Consider the following 17,036-nt stretch of genomic DNA (forward strand, 5'->3'; position numbering starts at 1 on the left):
TAGAAAAACAAATACCCTATGATCTCACATATATGTAGAATTTTTATTTTATTTTATTTTATTTTGCAAAAACCCTTATTGTTTCCATTTGGTCCACAGCTTGGGAGAGGGCTCCAGGGTGGTTAGAAGCTGCCTAGTGGCTGCAAACCCTGGCACCAGGGCGATGCCAGAGGGGCCTCTCGAAGGCTGCTGGGCTCCAGAGGCTACTAATCCTCCTTGAGAGTGAGCCTTTCAAAGAGATACTTGCCCAGCCCAGCCTAGAGGCCAGCCTGAAAAGGTTAGTCAGGTGGTCACTCATCGTTTTGGTGAGTTTCACCTCCTCATCTAGGAAGTGGTTCTCCAAAAAGTCACAGAGATGGGAGGTCAGCAAGGACAGAACCCAGGGCATACAGTTCCAAAAGGGCCTGGTTCAGGCTTTTCCAGAACACAGGCAGTTCAGGGTTTTCTTGGGATGGCTGCTGCACATCTTGGAGGAGGATGTGGCCAACATGCTGGTTTTGAAGCTTCAAGAGACATTCAGCACCCTTGTGCTTCTCTTTAGCCAACTTGTAGAAAAAGTGGCCCACATCCTCCAGAGCCACATCATCATAGTCAAAATGAAAGCCCAGAGAGAGGTAGGTGTTGGAGGCCTGCAGATGCATGTTGACCAGGCACTTGACAGTGGCCTCCATCTTGGTAGAATAATTCTGATGAATCTGGGAGCTCATGGTTGATTGGCAATAAGGAGCTAAACTCAAAATAGGGTGTCCAGGAAGCACAGGATGGCCAAGAAAATGGCTCCAAAAGTTGTCACTGGAAAAAAGGTTAGAGGGTTGTCAGAGATTGGTAGAAGGGGTATCCCTGTCTGTTCTGTCCAAACACTGTTGAAACAAGAGATAGATCTGTAGGACCGCTGGGTGCATGGTCTCACTTATATGTAGAATCTTAAAAAAACATAACAATAAAAATTTCATAGATTGTAGGTTGCCAGAAGGAGGTGAAGGGTGAATAAAATGGGAAAAAAGAGTCAAAGATACAAAGTACTGTTATAAAATAAGTAAGTCATGAGGTTATAAAGTACAGCATGGCAATTATAGTTAATAATACTATATTGCATATTTGGAAGTTGCTAACAGAGTAAATCTTAAAAGCTTTTTGCCTAAGAAAAAAAATTCTGTTACTATATGTGGTGACAGATATTAACTAGATTTATTGTAGTGGTAATTTTGCAATATATATAAATATCAAATCATTATGTCACATACCTGAAACCAAGATAATGTTGTATGTCAATTATACCTTAGTTTTAAAAAAGACATGATGGGGTGCCTGGGTGGCCCAGTTGATTAAAGCATCCCACTCTTGGTTTCAGTGCAGATCATGATCTTGGGGTCATGAGATGAGCCCCACATCAGGCTCAGCATGGAGTCTGCTAGAGATTCTCCCTTTCTTTCTCTATGCCCCTCCCCCCACCCATGCGCATGTGTTTTCTCCATCTCAAACAAATAAATCTTTATTTATTTAAAGATTTATTTTTTATTTATTTATTCATGAGAGACACAGAGAGAGAGAGAGAGAGGCAGAGACATAGGCAGAGGGAGAAGCAGGATCCATGCAGGGAGCCTGACGTGGGACTCGATCCTGGGTCTCCAGGATCAGGCCCTGGACTGAAGGTGGCACTAAACCGCTGAGCCACCGGGGCTGCCCCAAATAAATCTTAAAAAAAAAAAAAAAAAAAAGACATCAGGGCACCTGGGTGGCTTAGATGGTTAAGCGTCTGCCTTCAGCTCAGGTCATGATTTCCAGGTCCCTAGAATCCAGCCTCACACGTACACCCAGCTCACCAGGGAGTCTGCTTCTCCCTCTCCCTCTCCCTTTTCTCCTGCTTGTGCTTTCTCTTTCTCTCTCAAATGAATAAATAAAAAATCTTAATAAAAAATTAAATCTAATTTTAAAAAGATGTGAATGGACAAACTGAAGTATATTAATGTAAGGACTATAGAGCAATACAAAAGGATTATTATTGATACTTATTGATACATATAACAAAATAGTTGAATCTCGGAAAAATTATGAAGAGTAAAAAAAGCAGGTAGGGATTTCCTGGGTGGAAATCCCTACCTGGTTAAGCTGGTTAAGCATCTGCCTTCTGCTCAGGTCATGATCTCAGGCTTCTGGGATTGAACCTCACATTAGGTTCCCTGCTCAGTGAGTAGTCTGCTTCTCCTTCTCCCTCTGCATGTTCCCCATGTTCCTTCTCTTTCTCTTTTTCTCTCTCTTTCTCAATTTCTAAATAAATAAATAAATAAAATAGATCAAGCTATATTTATATATATATGTTTATACAAATATATTTATATAAAATCTAGAAAACTCAAAATGGCAGAAAGTTAATTAGTAGTTTCATGGGGATGTAAGTAGAGGGAGAGATTACAAAGTACAAAATATTTTGGAGCAGATAGAAATGTTATTTTGTTTTTTTTTTGTTTTGTTTTTTTTTTTAATTTATGATAGTCACAGAGAGAGAGAGAGAGAGAGAGAGAGAGGCAAAGACACAGGCAGAGGGAGAAGCAGGCTCCATGCACTGGGAGCCCGACGTGGGATTCGATCCCGGGTCTCCAGGATCGCACCCTGGGCCAAAGGCAGGCGCCAAGCCGCTGAGCCACCCAGGGATCCCTAGAAATGTTATTTTGATGGTGGTGACAAATACATATATCAAATTTTATACTTTAAATATGAATAGTTTGGTATATTGATAAATCAATAAAGGTGAGGGGGAACATGATTAAAGAAAAAAAAATATTGTTGTTTTAATTTCCTGTAGAATGGTCTGTGATCCTTTCAAAGAGCAGCTTGTTTTCCATAATTCAAGAGAGTTCACTTAATTAGGTCAGTTTTATAATTTCTCAATTTTGACCGTAAGTGGTTTTCACAACACTGACACCTTTATTTTTATTTTTTTATTTTTATTTTTTGACACCTTTATTTTTAAATCTGGACACCTTAAAAAGGCTGAGGAGAGTGTCTTGATTCTTTCTCAGTAACTGGCTGAAATGTATTTGTTTGCAGGATTTCTTTCTTTTTAAAATGGAGCCAAAGCAGGGTTTGAACTTACAACTATGAGATCAGGGCCTGAGCTAAGATCAAGAGTTGGATGCTTAACTGAATGAGCCACCCAGGAGCCCCACTTTGCTGGATTTCTAAGAGGAATAAACTACTCTCATTGTACCCAGCATTTTATTAGGCTACAAGCAACCACGGGTTGCTCATAGGCTATTTTAAAGGAGGAGAGTCTATTGTAAGGCTATATTTAGAACAAAACTGGAACTGGATTTCAAACTGGAAAGTCATCAGGATCTGAGGCAACTCTAGGAATTAGCTATCCTTTTCATCTTTCTTGTGGGTAGCAACTCTTACTCTGTGACAGCCACTTTTTCTCTCTATGTATTTATTCTATTCTCCTTCCTCTACTCATTGTTTTATTTTTCTAAAATATCTTCAGTTTGATCCTCCAGGTCCACTTTTCATCTTTCACCATAAGGCTTTCTTTCCTGGAAGCCTGACCTGTACAGATTATATGAACAAAATGAGGACTGTATTTATTCTCCTGGCTTTCTCCTTGCAAGGTCACTTTAAGCACACTGTCCCTCAACCAGAGATTAAATGCTCCTCTCAAAGTGACTCTCTCTACACAACTTTCCCCTTCTAACCTCTTCCTTCACTTGGCCCTTCAGGTCTAAGGGTGGTAATAGCTCCCTTACTACCCAGATGAGGTTCCTCTATGATCCCCATAGCTCCCTTACACCCTGCCCACATATTTCTAATTAGTTCCTTTGTACATAAAATCTCCTCAACTTATCATTTGCACATGTTTTTTGTTTTCTTGTTAGAACCCTGAGTTACATATTTGTTTATCTTATTTTTTGTGTTTTATTTCACAGCTTCTGCTTTGGTTTGCCATGATCCACCAAGGCTCCAATTCTATCCTTACCTAATATTCTCTATATTTGCAAATTCCAGTATCTAAGTGATAAAATCTCAGGCAAGTGGCTTACTTTGTTTTTCTTTCTCTCTCTCTCTCTCTTTTGAGGATTTTTTTTTTTTTTTAATCCAGGAGAGACGCAGAGAGAGAGAGGCAGAGACACAGGCAGAGGGAAAAGCAGGATCCCTGCAGGGAGCCCGATGTGGGACTTGATCTTGGGACTCCAGGATCACGCCCTGAGTGTGAGGGCAGACATTCAACCACTGAGCCACCCAGGCATCCCCTTACTTTGTTCTTTCAAAGTAAGAAAGAGTGGGAGATCACGAGCTAGCTGAAGGACTGACAGCTCTTAGGACAGTTGCCTGTTCCTGGGCCACACATTAGGGGAAGGGAAGTATGAAAGTGAAAAATAGCATAGTACAAATTACCCTGTCCTCAGAAACCAAAAATGAGATGATCTCTCATAGAAAGTAACTTTGAGCATGAGCGGGTTCAATGTTTAACATGAAAAAAATTTAAAGATGTTATAAAATATTCTGGTTATTCTTAACCATGCTAACATTTTGTGATGTACTAATATCTATCCTCCTTTGGCCTTATCACATTAAGTTTGCTTGTCCTCATCATTTATAATGACCCAGAGGAATCCAAGGCTTGAGGTTGATTAAAATCATGCGTCTCAACAGGATAGCATAGGCAGCTAAAGTACCAGAAATAATTCAGGCTTTAAAGCCAAGTAAGCTTGGCTCAAAACCCTAACGTTACAACTTATTTGTTTATTGCTCTGAACTTCCATTTCGTCATCTGTAAAGTAAGTATAATTGTATCTACCTTATAGAGTTGTTATGCAGATTAATGAGAACATACCTAAAGCGTAAAACAGTAGATGCTCAGTAAATAGTAGTTATTACGAGCTCATATGCTTGTTTTAATTAAACACTCACAGAAAAAGCTTTTGGCTTAATTTAGAATCATTTTTAAAGGAGGGGAGAAAAAAAAGGAAAGCAGATTATTACTTTCCCTATCTTTCCCTGCTAAGCTTCAGGACCTAAGATTGTTGTGAGTTCAGTCATACCAAATTCTGGAGTCAATCCACACCATCCCTAACGGTATGTTAGAAATATCATTGCCACCAGCAGATGAATCTGAAATCAATCTTACCCTGAAAAACATATCCTATATACCTATATATGCCTTTTCCTCAACTCTCAATTGTTTTTTGTTTTGTTTTAAAGATTTTATTTACTCATTCATGATAGACACAGAGAGAGGCAGAGACACAGGCAGAGGAGAAGCAGGCTCCATGCCTGGAGCCCGATCCGGGTGATGTGGGACTCTATCCCAGAACTCCAGGATCACACCCTGGAGCCGAAGGCAGACACTCAACCACTAAGCCACGCAGTTGTCCCAACTCTCAATTGTTTTGACCAATCTGTAGAATTTTTACTTTGATGATTTGCATTATTTCCTCCCTTAGGAACAGAAGCCCTCCCTCTTTTTTTTTTTTTTTTAAGATTTTACTTATTTATTTGATAGAAAGACAGAGGTAGCGAGCGAGTGAGAGAGAGAGAGAGAGAGAGAGAGAATGAGCAGGGAGAGAGAAAGAAGTAGGCTCCCTGCTGAGCAGGGAGTCCTATGTGGGCTCCATCCCAGGACCCTGGGATCATGACTTGAGCTGAAGGCAGATGCTTAATCACTGAGTCACTCAGATGCCCCTAGAAACAGAATCCTAACTTGAACCCTAACCTGGCTGTCTGGGGGCCCCTCCAAAATCTGCTTGGTCTAGCACTTGGCAGTTCCTTCTCTCTGGAGCTGATCCAACCTTTGTATCCCCAGCTGATGGCTAAGGACCTATTTCAAACTGGAAAGACCCTACTGACGCTATTTGTATTCTTATTTGATGGGAGCCAGTTTGGCAAATAGGTTTCATATTAGGTAACAGCAGGATTTAGTTTCCTGGAGCCCTTTGCTGAAAAGTACTGTAGGGCCTTACTTCAACTAAGAAAGAGGACCCTAACTGACAAAGAAAGTGTGCCTTCAGGGCAAGATTAGGAAATGTGGAAAGAAAATGTGGTCGCATATAGGCCAGGCCCTGGCTTAGAGATGGTGATAGCATTTGCCACCTTGGCTTAGTGATTCCCGTTGCTTGATTCCCATACTAGGTTACAGTCCTTTTGCATTAATGCCAGCCATTAAGCCTGAGTTTTTCCACATTTTGAACCTTGTGATTTAGACTGAGGTTACCCTGGGTGGGGGTGAGGGGTGGCCTTTACAGTAATTGGTTGGCTGTGACTGGCGGTCATTGTTCTTCTCCAGGGCAGGGTAGCTGTATCTACATAACTTCTCCATTTTCAACTTAGGGTGGTGTAACAGTTTGTCACTGTTATAAACCCTGGGTTACTTTCCTATCATTTGTGATTCCCCTACACTCCACCTACACCTTTATAAATGGTCTCCCCTCAAGTTATCCTATTTTGAGTGTTCCATCTGTTTCCTGTTGGTGCCCTAATACAAGTACTTACTATGTACAAGGCACTGAGGATACAACAGTAAACAAAGAGATAAAAATTCCTACTTTCTGGAGATTAGATTCGAGCCAGCTCCAAAATGTGTTACAGGAGAGCCTGCCTGCCTTACAGCCTTGCCGGTCTGAGATTCATATGCCTGTCTTGTCATTAGTCACAATGAAGGAAATGCACAGCTGTGCCTGTAAGCGTAGTAGTTTTGTATAAACCCTTAATATAAAGTCATCAGAAAATCCTAAGGGTATCTGATGAGGATGCAGAAGGCAAGTTGAGGGCAAAACACAAGCTGCCACCTTGCAACCTTCCCCCACTCCTGGGTGGGATATGTGTGACATTCCTCCAGGAAACTTCCAACTATCTTGACATTAATCTTTTGCTAGAGGGGAGGACACAATGGAATATTACTCAGCCATTAGAAACGACAAATACCCACCATTTGCTTCAATGTGGATGGAACTGGAAGGTATTATGCTGAGTGAAGTGGGTCAATCGGAGAAGGACAAACATTGTATGTTCTCATTCATTTGGGGAATATAAATAATAGTGAAAGGGAATATAAGGGAAGGGAGAAGAAATGTGTGGGAAATATCAGAAAGGGAGACAGAACATGGGGACTCCTAACTCTGGGAAACGAACTAGGGGTGATGGAAGGGGAGGGGGGCAGGGGGTGAGGGTGAATGGGTGACGGGCACTGAGGGGGGCACTTGACGGGATGAGCACTGGGTGTTATTCTGTATGTTGGTAAATTGAACACCAATAAAAAATAAATTTATTATTTAAAAAAAAGGGGGGAGAGGACAATCTTAGCTTGACAATAGCCAGGCCTCCAGTATCCTGTGTGTCTTCTTTAGTATATGAAAGTCCTTTTGGACACTTCCCTTTTTCCTTATTTCCCTCAACCCTATAGAATATATTCAGCCCTTGCTCACAACCCCAGTACAGCAACTTTTTCTGCCAATGGGTCCTGTCACTGTGCTTTAATAAAATCACCTCTTTGCACCAAAGGGGTTGACTCCAGACCTCACCAGCCTTTAGAAAACACAGCAGTAGGGTCTCTCAGACTTCCTGAAATCTCTTATGTGTTGCCTTCATTTATTCAACAAATATTTATTAAGAGCCTAAGTGCTCAATACATGTTAGTTGCTTTACTGTGTTCTAGGTATCATGCTGTAAGCTGAGAGGTAGAGGGAGGGTAGGAAAAAGAAGGGAACAAAGATGAATAGGATGGGTTGTGTGAGAAATAGGCTCATAAACAATCACCATGCAATATAAAATGGCTGTAATAGAGTTTTGTGAGAAGTGCTGTGAGAGTATAGAGAAAAGAATGACTTAATTCATTTTGGGGATTGGGAAAGGCTTCTCTGATGTGATGTTTGATCTGAGCTTGGATGGATGAGTAAATAGTTTTCCAGAAAGAGGAACAGGGAAGGATGTTTTGGAAGAGGAAAGGAGTTATGTAAAGTTCTGAGAGTGTGTCAGAAAATAAATAATTTGCTCCACAATATAGAGTACCATGTTGGGGATGGTGGCAAGGAATGGGACTGGAAAAGACATGCAAGATCCAACTTTTGAAGGAGGATTGTATTTGAAGAGTTTGGAGTTTATTCTAGCAAATAACAGGAAATCCTTCAAAGAATTTTAAACAGAGAAGTGAAGAAAAATCATATTGTGTTTTAAAAAGAAAATGGGGAGAGCAGTAGATATGGAAAAAGATGAAAAACATGGAGAACACATAGACTTTTATTGTAACAGTAGAGGAAAGATATGACGAGGGCCTACATTAAAACGATGAGATTGGACAGATAGGGAGTAAACTTCATTGATAATTAGGAGGCAGAATCAAAAATTTCAAATTTATAACGTGCGGATGAAGATGGAAAGGGAAGAGACCAAAATAATGCAAAATGGATGGGAAACTAGTCGCTGATTTGGTAAAACAGAGAAAGGGAAATTGAAATATCTTGACAGATGATGAGGGAACTCTAGCTGAGGACAAAGCACAAGCTCACACCCAATCCTGGGGGGTGACATTCCTCCAGGAAGTTCCCAACTGTCTTAAGTTAATGTCTTGCTAGAGAGAAAAACAACCTTAACTTGACAATGTCAAGGCCTCCAGTATCTGGTGAGTCCTCTTTGGCATAAAAATCCTTTTGAAACCTTCCTTTTTCTTACCTCCTCCAACCCTGTAGGTATATAATCAGCCACCCCTCACAACCCTTCATAGCCCCTCTTCCTGCCCACTGGTCCTGTCCCTGTACTTTAATAAAACCACTATTTTGTACCAAAGATGTCTCAAGATTCTTTCTTGGTCATCAACTCTGGACCTCACCCCACCAAACTTCACCTCTATTCTAAAACTACATCACCAGGGGTGCCTGGGAGGCTCCGTTGGTTAAGCCTTGGGTTCAGGTCACGATTCCCAGGGTCCTGGGATTGAGTTCCGCATCAGGCTCCCCACTCAGCTAGGAGCCTACTTCTCCCACTGCCTGCCACTCCCCTTGCTTGTGTGCCCTCTCTCCGTGTCAAATAAATAAAATCTTAAAAAAAAAAAAAAAAAAGAAGAGGAATCTGTCTTGCCAAAGGAGAAACCAATAAGAAGCGAGCTGATTGTTGCAGAAACTAAAAAATGTCAGTCACTGAAGATACCAGGTGTGTTAGAAGCTGAGAAGTGAACTGAAAATAGGTAAGTTGATAGTCTAATATTACAAAGAATGTTGGGCCCACAGATCACTCCTGTCCACCAGCTGAGTCAGCGGGTATCCCTTCTCTAGCAACCTCCTCTTGAACTAGAAAGGCCTTGAGGTCAGAGATATTAGGCAAAGTAGAAAGTAGGGGTGAGACCTAAAACTTGGAAAGAGGATTGAGTTTCCCAAATCCTGGAACTGCCCCTCCCTTTTCTGGGTCTCCAACTCAACTCCTGGAATGTTTGCACCCAGAGTCAGAGATAGTCCTCAAGCAGAAGACTCTCACCTACCTCTCCCTTTATAGGAATGTCCATAGGAAACAAGCCTCATACACATTGAGCTTGTAATCAGGTATTTCAGTCCCTCACTCTTTTCTTTTTTTCTTTTTAAAGTTTTATTTATTCAAGTAATCCCTACATCTGCCGTGGGAGCTTAAACTGCAGGCCCCGAGATCAAGAGTCGCATGTTCTTCCAACTGAGCCAGTCAAGATACCTTTTTAATCCCTCACTCCTAAACATGAACAGACAGTCAAAAGTCACCAGGAAAGTGAAGAAACTCTGTTAAAAAGGAAGGCAGAGGGATGCCTGGGTAGCTCAGCAGTTGAGCCTCTGCCTTCGGCTCAGGGCATGATCCTGGGGTCCTGGGGTCGGGCTCCCTGTGTGGAACCTGCTTCTCCCTCTGCCTGTGTCTTTGCCTCTCTCTCTCTCTCTGTGTCTCTCATGAATAGATTAATAAAATCTTAAAAAAAAAAAAAGAGGAAGGCAGAAATAGACACAGAGCAAAGGGAATTGGAGGAAACAGCATGCAGGGAGTTGAGGAAAATATTTTTTAAAAATTAGTATCTTTATTGGAGCGCCTTGGTGGCTCAGTCAGTTAAGTGCCTCGACTCTTGGTTTTGGCTCAGGTCATGATCGCAGGGTCATGGGATCCAGCCTCATATCTGGCTCCTGCTGAGTGTAGAGTCTGCATGAGATTCTTTTTTTTTTTTTTTCTTTAAGATTTTATTTATGCATTCATTCATGAAAGACACAGAGAGAGGGGATTCCTGGGTGGCTCAGCAGTTTGGTGCCGGCCTTTGGCCCAGGGCACGATCCTGGAGACCCGGGATCCAGTCCCACGTCGGGCTCCCTGTGTGGAGCCTGCTTCTCCCTCTGCCTGTGTCTCTGCCTCTCTCTCTCTCTATGTCTATCATGAATAAATAAATAAAATCTTTTAAAAAAAGAATGATATTTATAAAAAAAGAAAGACATGATTTTATTTATCATAAATAAAAAAGAATTAAAATAAAAATAAAAAAGAAACTATGATTTTATTTATCATAAATTAAAAAATTAAAAAAAAATAAATAAAAATAAAGTCTGGCCAAATGAAAAGGTGCTCGTAGCAGGTGCAATATTCTGGAGATGATAGATAAGCATTTATTTATTCATGAGAGACACAGAGAGAAAGAGAGGGAGAGACACAGGCAGAGGGAGAAGCAGGCTCCATGCAGGGAGCCCGATGCCAGACTCAATCTCAGGACTCCAGGATCACACCTTGGGCCGAAGCGAGGCGCTCAACTGCTGAGCCACCCAGGTGTCCCTAAAATATTTAATGAAAGTCCTTTTCTCTGATTCTGTGTTCTCCCAGCAACCTTATAATTATAATTTGTCTTCCCATATAAAGTTCCTAAAGGAAGAGAAAGGACATACAACTAAAGACACAAAGTCCTCTTGGACTTTTTATTATACTTTTTATTATAATATAAACAAGCCAGCACTTGCATTTTTATATAGTAGACTCTATAAATGAGGTTAATGTCAGAATCTTCTCAGAGTCCTGGACAACTCTATGGCCTTCAAGACTGAGGGCCAGATACTGACTTGTGAATTCACCCAGATGGTGCCAACCTAGAGGGATCAGTCAGCCAGCACTGCCTTGGCAGTACTCTGACCTCTCTACGTATCACCTTCTCCTTTGAAGTTCTTCACCTATATGAAGGGATATATTAATAATGTGACACAGGAGACACACATCATTGTTCTAAAACTAAATGATCCTAGTTAGTCTTTTATTTTTTCAATTCTGATATTAAGGTGTTTTTTTTTTCTTTTAATTTGAGAGAGAGAAGTGAGTGCATGAGCAGTGTAGAAGAGACAGAGAGAGGGGCACTTGGGTGGCTCTGTCGGTTGGACGTCTGCCTTCAGCTTGAGTCATGGTCCTGGGGTCCTGGGATCAAGCCCCATGTACGGCTTCTGGCTTTCCCTTCCCCTCTGCTGCTCCCGCTGCTTGTTCTCTCTCTCTCTCTCTCTCTCTCTCTCTCTCTGTCAAGTAAATAAATAAAAATCCTATTTTTTAAAAAAAGAGGCAAAGGGAGAGGGAGAAGCTGATTCCCCTCTGAGCAGTGAACTAGCCGTGAGACTTGGTCCAAGGACCCTGAGATCATGACTTAAACTGAAGGCAGACACTTAACCAACTGAGCCACCCAGGCCCCTCATGATCTGTTGCACATTGGTTCTTACTTACACCCACATAGGTTGAGAATTTGAACTCCATAACTACCTACTGACAATATTAAGGACAACTCACTGTCCATTACATCTGGGCAGGATAAATACCACAGTCTACTTGCAATTTCTTCTAAAGCTCGCGATCATAAAGAGAGCTTCATGACTGAGAGAGGCATCAAGGTTGCTGTTACCTTCTTGCACTTTTTATGGTCCAGGCCTTGCCACTGGAAGAGTAATTCATGGACCAACGGCATTTGCAACACTTGGAAGCATGTTAGAAATGCACCATCTCAAGCCCCATCTCGCTCTTACTGAATTTGAATTTGCATTATAGCAAGGTCTCCAGGTGAATCAAATATACTGTAACATTTGGGAAGCACTGATCCGAGGTGTGTTTTTCAAGCTGTAGTTGCAGCCCTTTAATGGCTCATGAAATCAGTTTAGTAGTTCTGCCACTGTAACTGGGCCCAAGGGCGTGAGAGCACCTGCTTCAGAAGTCCCAAACAGACCAAGTTCGGCCACTCGCCACTGACAAAATCCAAAGGCAGAGAAATGAGTAGTGGTGAAACAAGAAAGAAATTTATCTCAGCAAGGCCAACACTGGAAAGATCATAGATGACATCTCAAAGACTGCCTCTATAGGGCTGAAAATACTTCTAGGTTTATATAAGGAAAATGTGGGACAAAGGTCAGTGGGTACATGCAGGTGGGCAGGAAAGATCAGGTCGATCACTGTCTTGGGGTCAGTCACTTGGGGTCTTGCTGGCTCAGGGCAGTTATTGCTTGAGGGAGTAGTTTCAGTTTCCATTACTAAATTAAGAGATGAGCTGGAAAGAACTTAATCAATTAGAAAGTACAAACTGAGGTCAAAATGGAGGTGGTTGGGATTCCTCTTTCAACTCCAGCATTTAAAAAATGAGATAGAACAGAAACACTCTTACATGTGTAAGAGATTGTTTTATGAAACTCTTGTTTTAGTTACAAATAAATTTATATTTATTGAGTCCTTATGTAAATAGTGGTCCTGGTCAAAAAAGTTAGAAAGCCTCTGGGTTAGGGCACTGTTCTGTAAATGTTGTCTAGATTAGGAATCCCCAAAAGTATATAACATTTAGGCCCCCATTGAGGAGGGAACAGGAATTTATGTGTTAAATAAGTACTCCCAGGTAATTCTTATTCTCATGTATAGCGAATCTGAGAACCACTAGTCAGGCAGTGATTCTCAGTCTTTAGTATGCATTAGAATCACCTGGAGGGCTTGATAAACCACAGGGTGCTATGTCCCACCCCAGACTTTTTTTTTTTTAATTTTTATTTATTTATGATAGGCACACAGTGAGAGAGAGAGAGAGAGGCAGAGACACAGGCAGAGGGAGAAGCAGGCTCCATGCACCGGGAGCCCGATGTGGGATTCGATCCCGGGTCTCCAGGATCGCGCCCTGGGCCAAAGGCAGGCGCCAAACCGCTGCGCCACCCAGGGATCCCCAGACTTTTTAATTCAGTAAGTCTGAGGTGTTGCACACGTATTTCAGTTCTAACAAATTCCAAGGTGATGTTGATGCTGCTGGTGTACCGACCACTGGCCCAGGATCATGAAATCATAACTGTCAAGGGCTTGAAATCAGGATATTGCTTCAAGCTGAATTATTTCTCTAACTTACAGCTAGACCCCGTCAACATTCTCAATAGTTTCTGTATACACCATCCCAGCATCATCATATAGCAAGAAGGCTTTTCTTGATGGTTCCAAGGAGGACCTCCATTGAATAGCTTTTTATTCTTCTATGAATCATGGTTCTAACAAGCCAAAGGATATACACCTTTTGCCAGTTCCTGCTTTCCCTGGAGTTTACCCTGTGCCGCATTCAGATTTGCACTCAAACAAGAATGTGATTAAAATTCAGAACTGTGAACTTTTCTATTCACAGATACTTTTCTTACTAAAAGCATGGTCCTTCCATAGACAGCTTCCCTTTCACCTACGTGCTAATCAGAAATGCAGATTTTCCCACATGACCCCAGACCTACAGAATCAGAATCTCTGGGGTTAAGACTAATAATCTTGGGATCCCTGGGTGGCGCAGCAGTTTGGCGCCTGCCTTTGGCCCAGGGCGCGATCCTGGAGACCCGGGATCAAATCCCATGTCGGACTCCCGGTGCATGGAGCCTGCTTCTCCCTCTGCTTATGTCTCTGCCTCTCTCTCTCTCTCTCTCATGACTATCATAAATAAATAAAAAAATTAAAAAAAAATAATAATCTTTAGGGACACCTGAGTGGCTCAGTGGTTGAGCGTTTGCCTTCAGCTCAGGGTGTGACCCGGGCCAGGGATAGAGTCGCGCATTGAGCTCCCTACCGGGAGCCTGCTTCTCCCTCTGCCTGTGTCTCTGCCTCTCTCTCTCTATGTCTCTCATGAATAAATAAATAAATTCTTAAAAAAAAAAAAAAGACTAGTAATCTTTAGAGTATCTTTAACAGGCTCTCCATGTGGTTCTTAGGCACCGTCAAGTGTGTGATACACTACACTAAATCACTTGCAGATGCTAGAAGCCACTGTTAAACGGTAGTATCTGTATATCACCACACTTGGATTCAGCTGTGTTCCTGGGGGACCCAGCAGCAATATTGACTTTGGGGATGTGACCCTGGTTTTTCTGACACCATGGCCAACACAGGGTAAGTAGCCTATAAATATCAGCCATACTTTCCTATATTTATTGGAAATGTTCATGTACACTTATAATAAGTGCATACTTATACCTCTTGAAGCTTATCACCAGAATTTTTCCCCTCCTTTCCTGATTCAGTGACTTTTTTCAACCTTCAACTATTTGCATGGAAATAAGTATCATTGTTTGTTTTTTTTAAAGATTTTATTTATTTATTCATGAGACACACAGAGAGAGAGAGAAAGGCGCAGAGACACAGGCAGAGGGAGAAGCAGACTCCATGCAGGGAGCCCGACGTGGGACTCGATACCGGGTCTCCAGGATCAGGCCCTGGGCTTAAAGGAGGCACTAAACCGCTGAGCCACCCGGGCTGCCCAAGAAGTATCATTGTTAAACTGAAAGTTAATGGGTGGTGAATTTTAAAACTTGTTTTTAAACTTAAATTCAGAAGTTGAACAGAGACCTACATCGGATGTATGTAGGCTGTCTAAAACATATGGAAACCTATATTGTGGGCCAGAACCTGTCCTTAGCAACTCACAATCTACTCCTAATGAAGTCAACTCCATTTGGTGCAATACAATAAAAGACTTGGTATTGCCAGAAAAATCTTCATTTAAAAAAATTTCCCTCAAAATCAGGGGGATCCCTGGGTGGCTCAGAGGTTTAGTGCCTGCCTTCGGCCCAGGGCGTGATCCTGGAGACCTGAGGTTGAGTCCCACATCGGGCTTCCTGCATGGAGCCTGCTTCTCCCTCTGCCTGTGTCTCTGCCTCTCTCTCTCTTTCTCTGTGTCTCTCATGAATAAATAAATAAAATCTTTAAAAAAATTTTCCCTCAAAATCAATTACTTTCTTATCACATTATTAGGATAATTTCTCCCAGTGGAGTTTGAAGCTGCTGCATCAGCTCAACATACCTAATATCCCCATAAAACCTATCCAAGCTAATCTGGACATTGTGTGTGTATGCGTGTGTATTCACTACTTTTTAATACAAAGGGAGAACAGTTAGTTTCTTTTAAACCCATAACCCTTGTAATTCTTACTTTTCTTATTTTTTAAAAGATTTTATTTATTTATTCATGAGAGACACAGAGAGAGGTAGAGACATAGGCAGAGGGAGGAGCAGGCTCCCCACAGGGTGCCCAAAGCAAGACTCAATCCCAGGACCCCGGGATCATGACCTGAGCCAAAGGCAGACACTCAACCACTGAGTCACCCAGGTGCCCTATTTTTCTTATTTTAAAGAGAAGGAATTAGTCTTAGCAATATTCTTCCTTGTAATTAGTTACCACAATATATATTGATGGGCTTTGTTTTCTCTTTCACATTTGCACCCAACTGGAGGGTGCAACTGGCTTTGTGCAGTGCACACTCAGCAGCTACAAATTACTTTCTGTTTGCAAGTCCCCACCAGTGTACTATATCACCATTAGAGATTTGTCTATTACTGGTGACAGATACATTGCAAAAGGTCCAGAATAGTTGCAAAGATGCAGAAGGTTTAAGAATGGCTATAGCAAAAAATCTCCAGTGGTAAATTAGGACAGTGGGTTGTGTGATAGATAAGAGCGTGGGTTTTGGATTCCGACAGGTCTAGGTTTCATTTTTTTTTAAAGGTTTTATTTATTTATTCATGATAGACATAGAAAGAGAGAGAGGAAAAAAAAAAAAAAAAAAAAAGAAAGAGAGAGAGGCAGAGACACAGGCAGAGGGAGAAGCAGGCTCCACGCTGGGAGCCTGATGCGGGACTCGATCCCAGGACTCCAGGATCAGGTGGGGGGCCAAATGCAGGCGCTAAACCCCTGAGCCACCCAGGGATCCCCCAGGTCTAGGTTTCAAATCACAGTGTCAGTATTTATAAACTGTGTTAACTTACATAAATTCTCAGAGCTTCATTGTTCTCATCTGGAAAACAGGAATAATAGTAAGAGTGTTGTAAGGATTAAATGAGATAATGCATGTAAAGCACTAATACTGCCTGGCATAATATAAATGCTCAGTAATTTTTAGCTATTCTTACTATTATTAGTAATCAGGTTATTATTTCGTAGGCCACGATGATTTATTCATGTTGAGTACTGAATGGTTATATGTCTCAGAAATGTAAATCTGTCTGCCCCTAGATACAAAATTATTTCATTCCCTTCATGTTGATTCTCCTTTATCTTTTTTGAGTGTATTTCTCTTCTTATAAGCAAACTCATGCTTCATAATAATTACAATTATGTGGTAGTACCAACATCAAGCTCCTGATTCCAGGGAACTTTATGCTATAGGTAAGGCTTGCTCTTTTGGAACCTACTAGCTTTGAATTTGTTCTTGGCAAGGAAGATTGTTCTCCCTTTATTCCTTGCTATTGTTTTCCCGATGCCAATTTTTTTTTCCAATGCCAATTTTATTTTTTTATTTTTATTTTTATTTTATTTTTTTTAATTTTTTTTTTCCAATGCCAATTTTAATTCAAAATATTTTTCTTTTGTCTTTTGGAGTTGGGTGGGTGTACTATTGCATCAGAAATGATCATGGTGCTTTAGTGGGTGAGGTGAGCTTGCATTTGTTCTTAGCTTTAAATATGTGTCAGTAACTATTTCAGTGGTATGATAATGTCCAACTTCCCAAGAGGGATCTAGCAGTCCTAGTCTCAGAGTTGGCCACTGAAGTAGTTTTTTGAACAGCTGTTATACTGCAACCTGGAGCTTAAAAATG

At 41.4% G+C, this 17,036-nt stretch overlaps 1 long non-coding RNA gene across 2 annotated transcripts in view; it reads right to left on the reverse strand.

Moving 5' to 3' along the window:
* Positions 1-17,036, reverse strand: part of LOC144311833 (uncharacterized) — a 46,589-nt gene that overhangs the window by 15,128 nt on the left and 14,425 nt on the right. For both annotated transcript variants that reach the window (XR_013377335.1, XR_013377334.1), the window contains exon 2: positions 16,207-16,235. This is a non-coding gene — a long non-coding RNA (uncharacterized LOC144311833). The remainder of the gene's footprint in view (positions 1-16,206; positions 16,236-17,036) is intronic.

The sequence above is a fragment of the Canis aureus genome, chromosome 4, assembly GCF_053574225.1.
Source record: "Canis aureus isolate CA01 chromosome 4, VMU_Caureus_v.1.0, whole genome shotgun sequence".
NCBI classification, from domain to species: domain Eukaryota; kingdom Metazoa; phylum Chordata; class Mammalia; order Carnivora; family Canidae; genus Canis; species Canis aureus.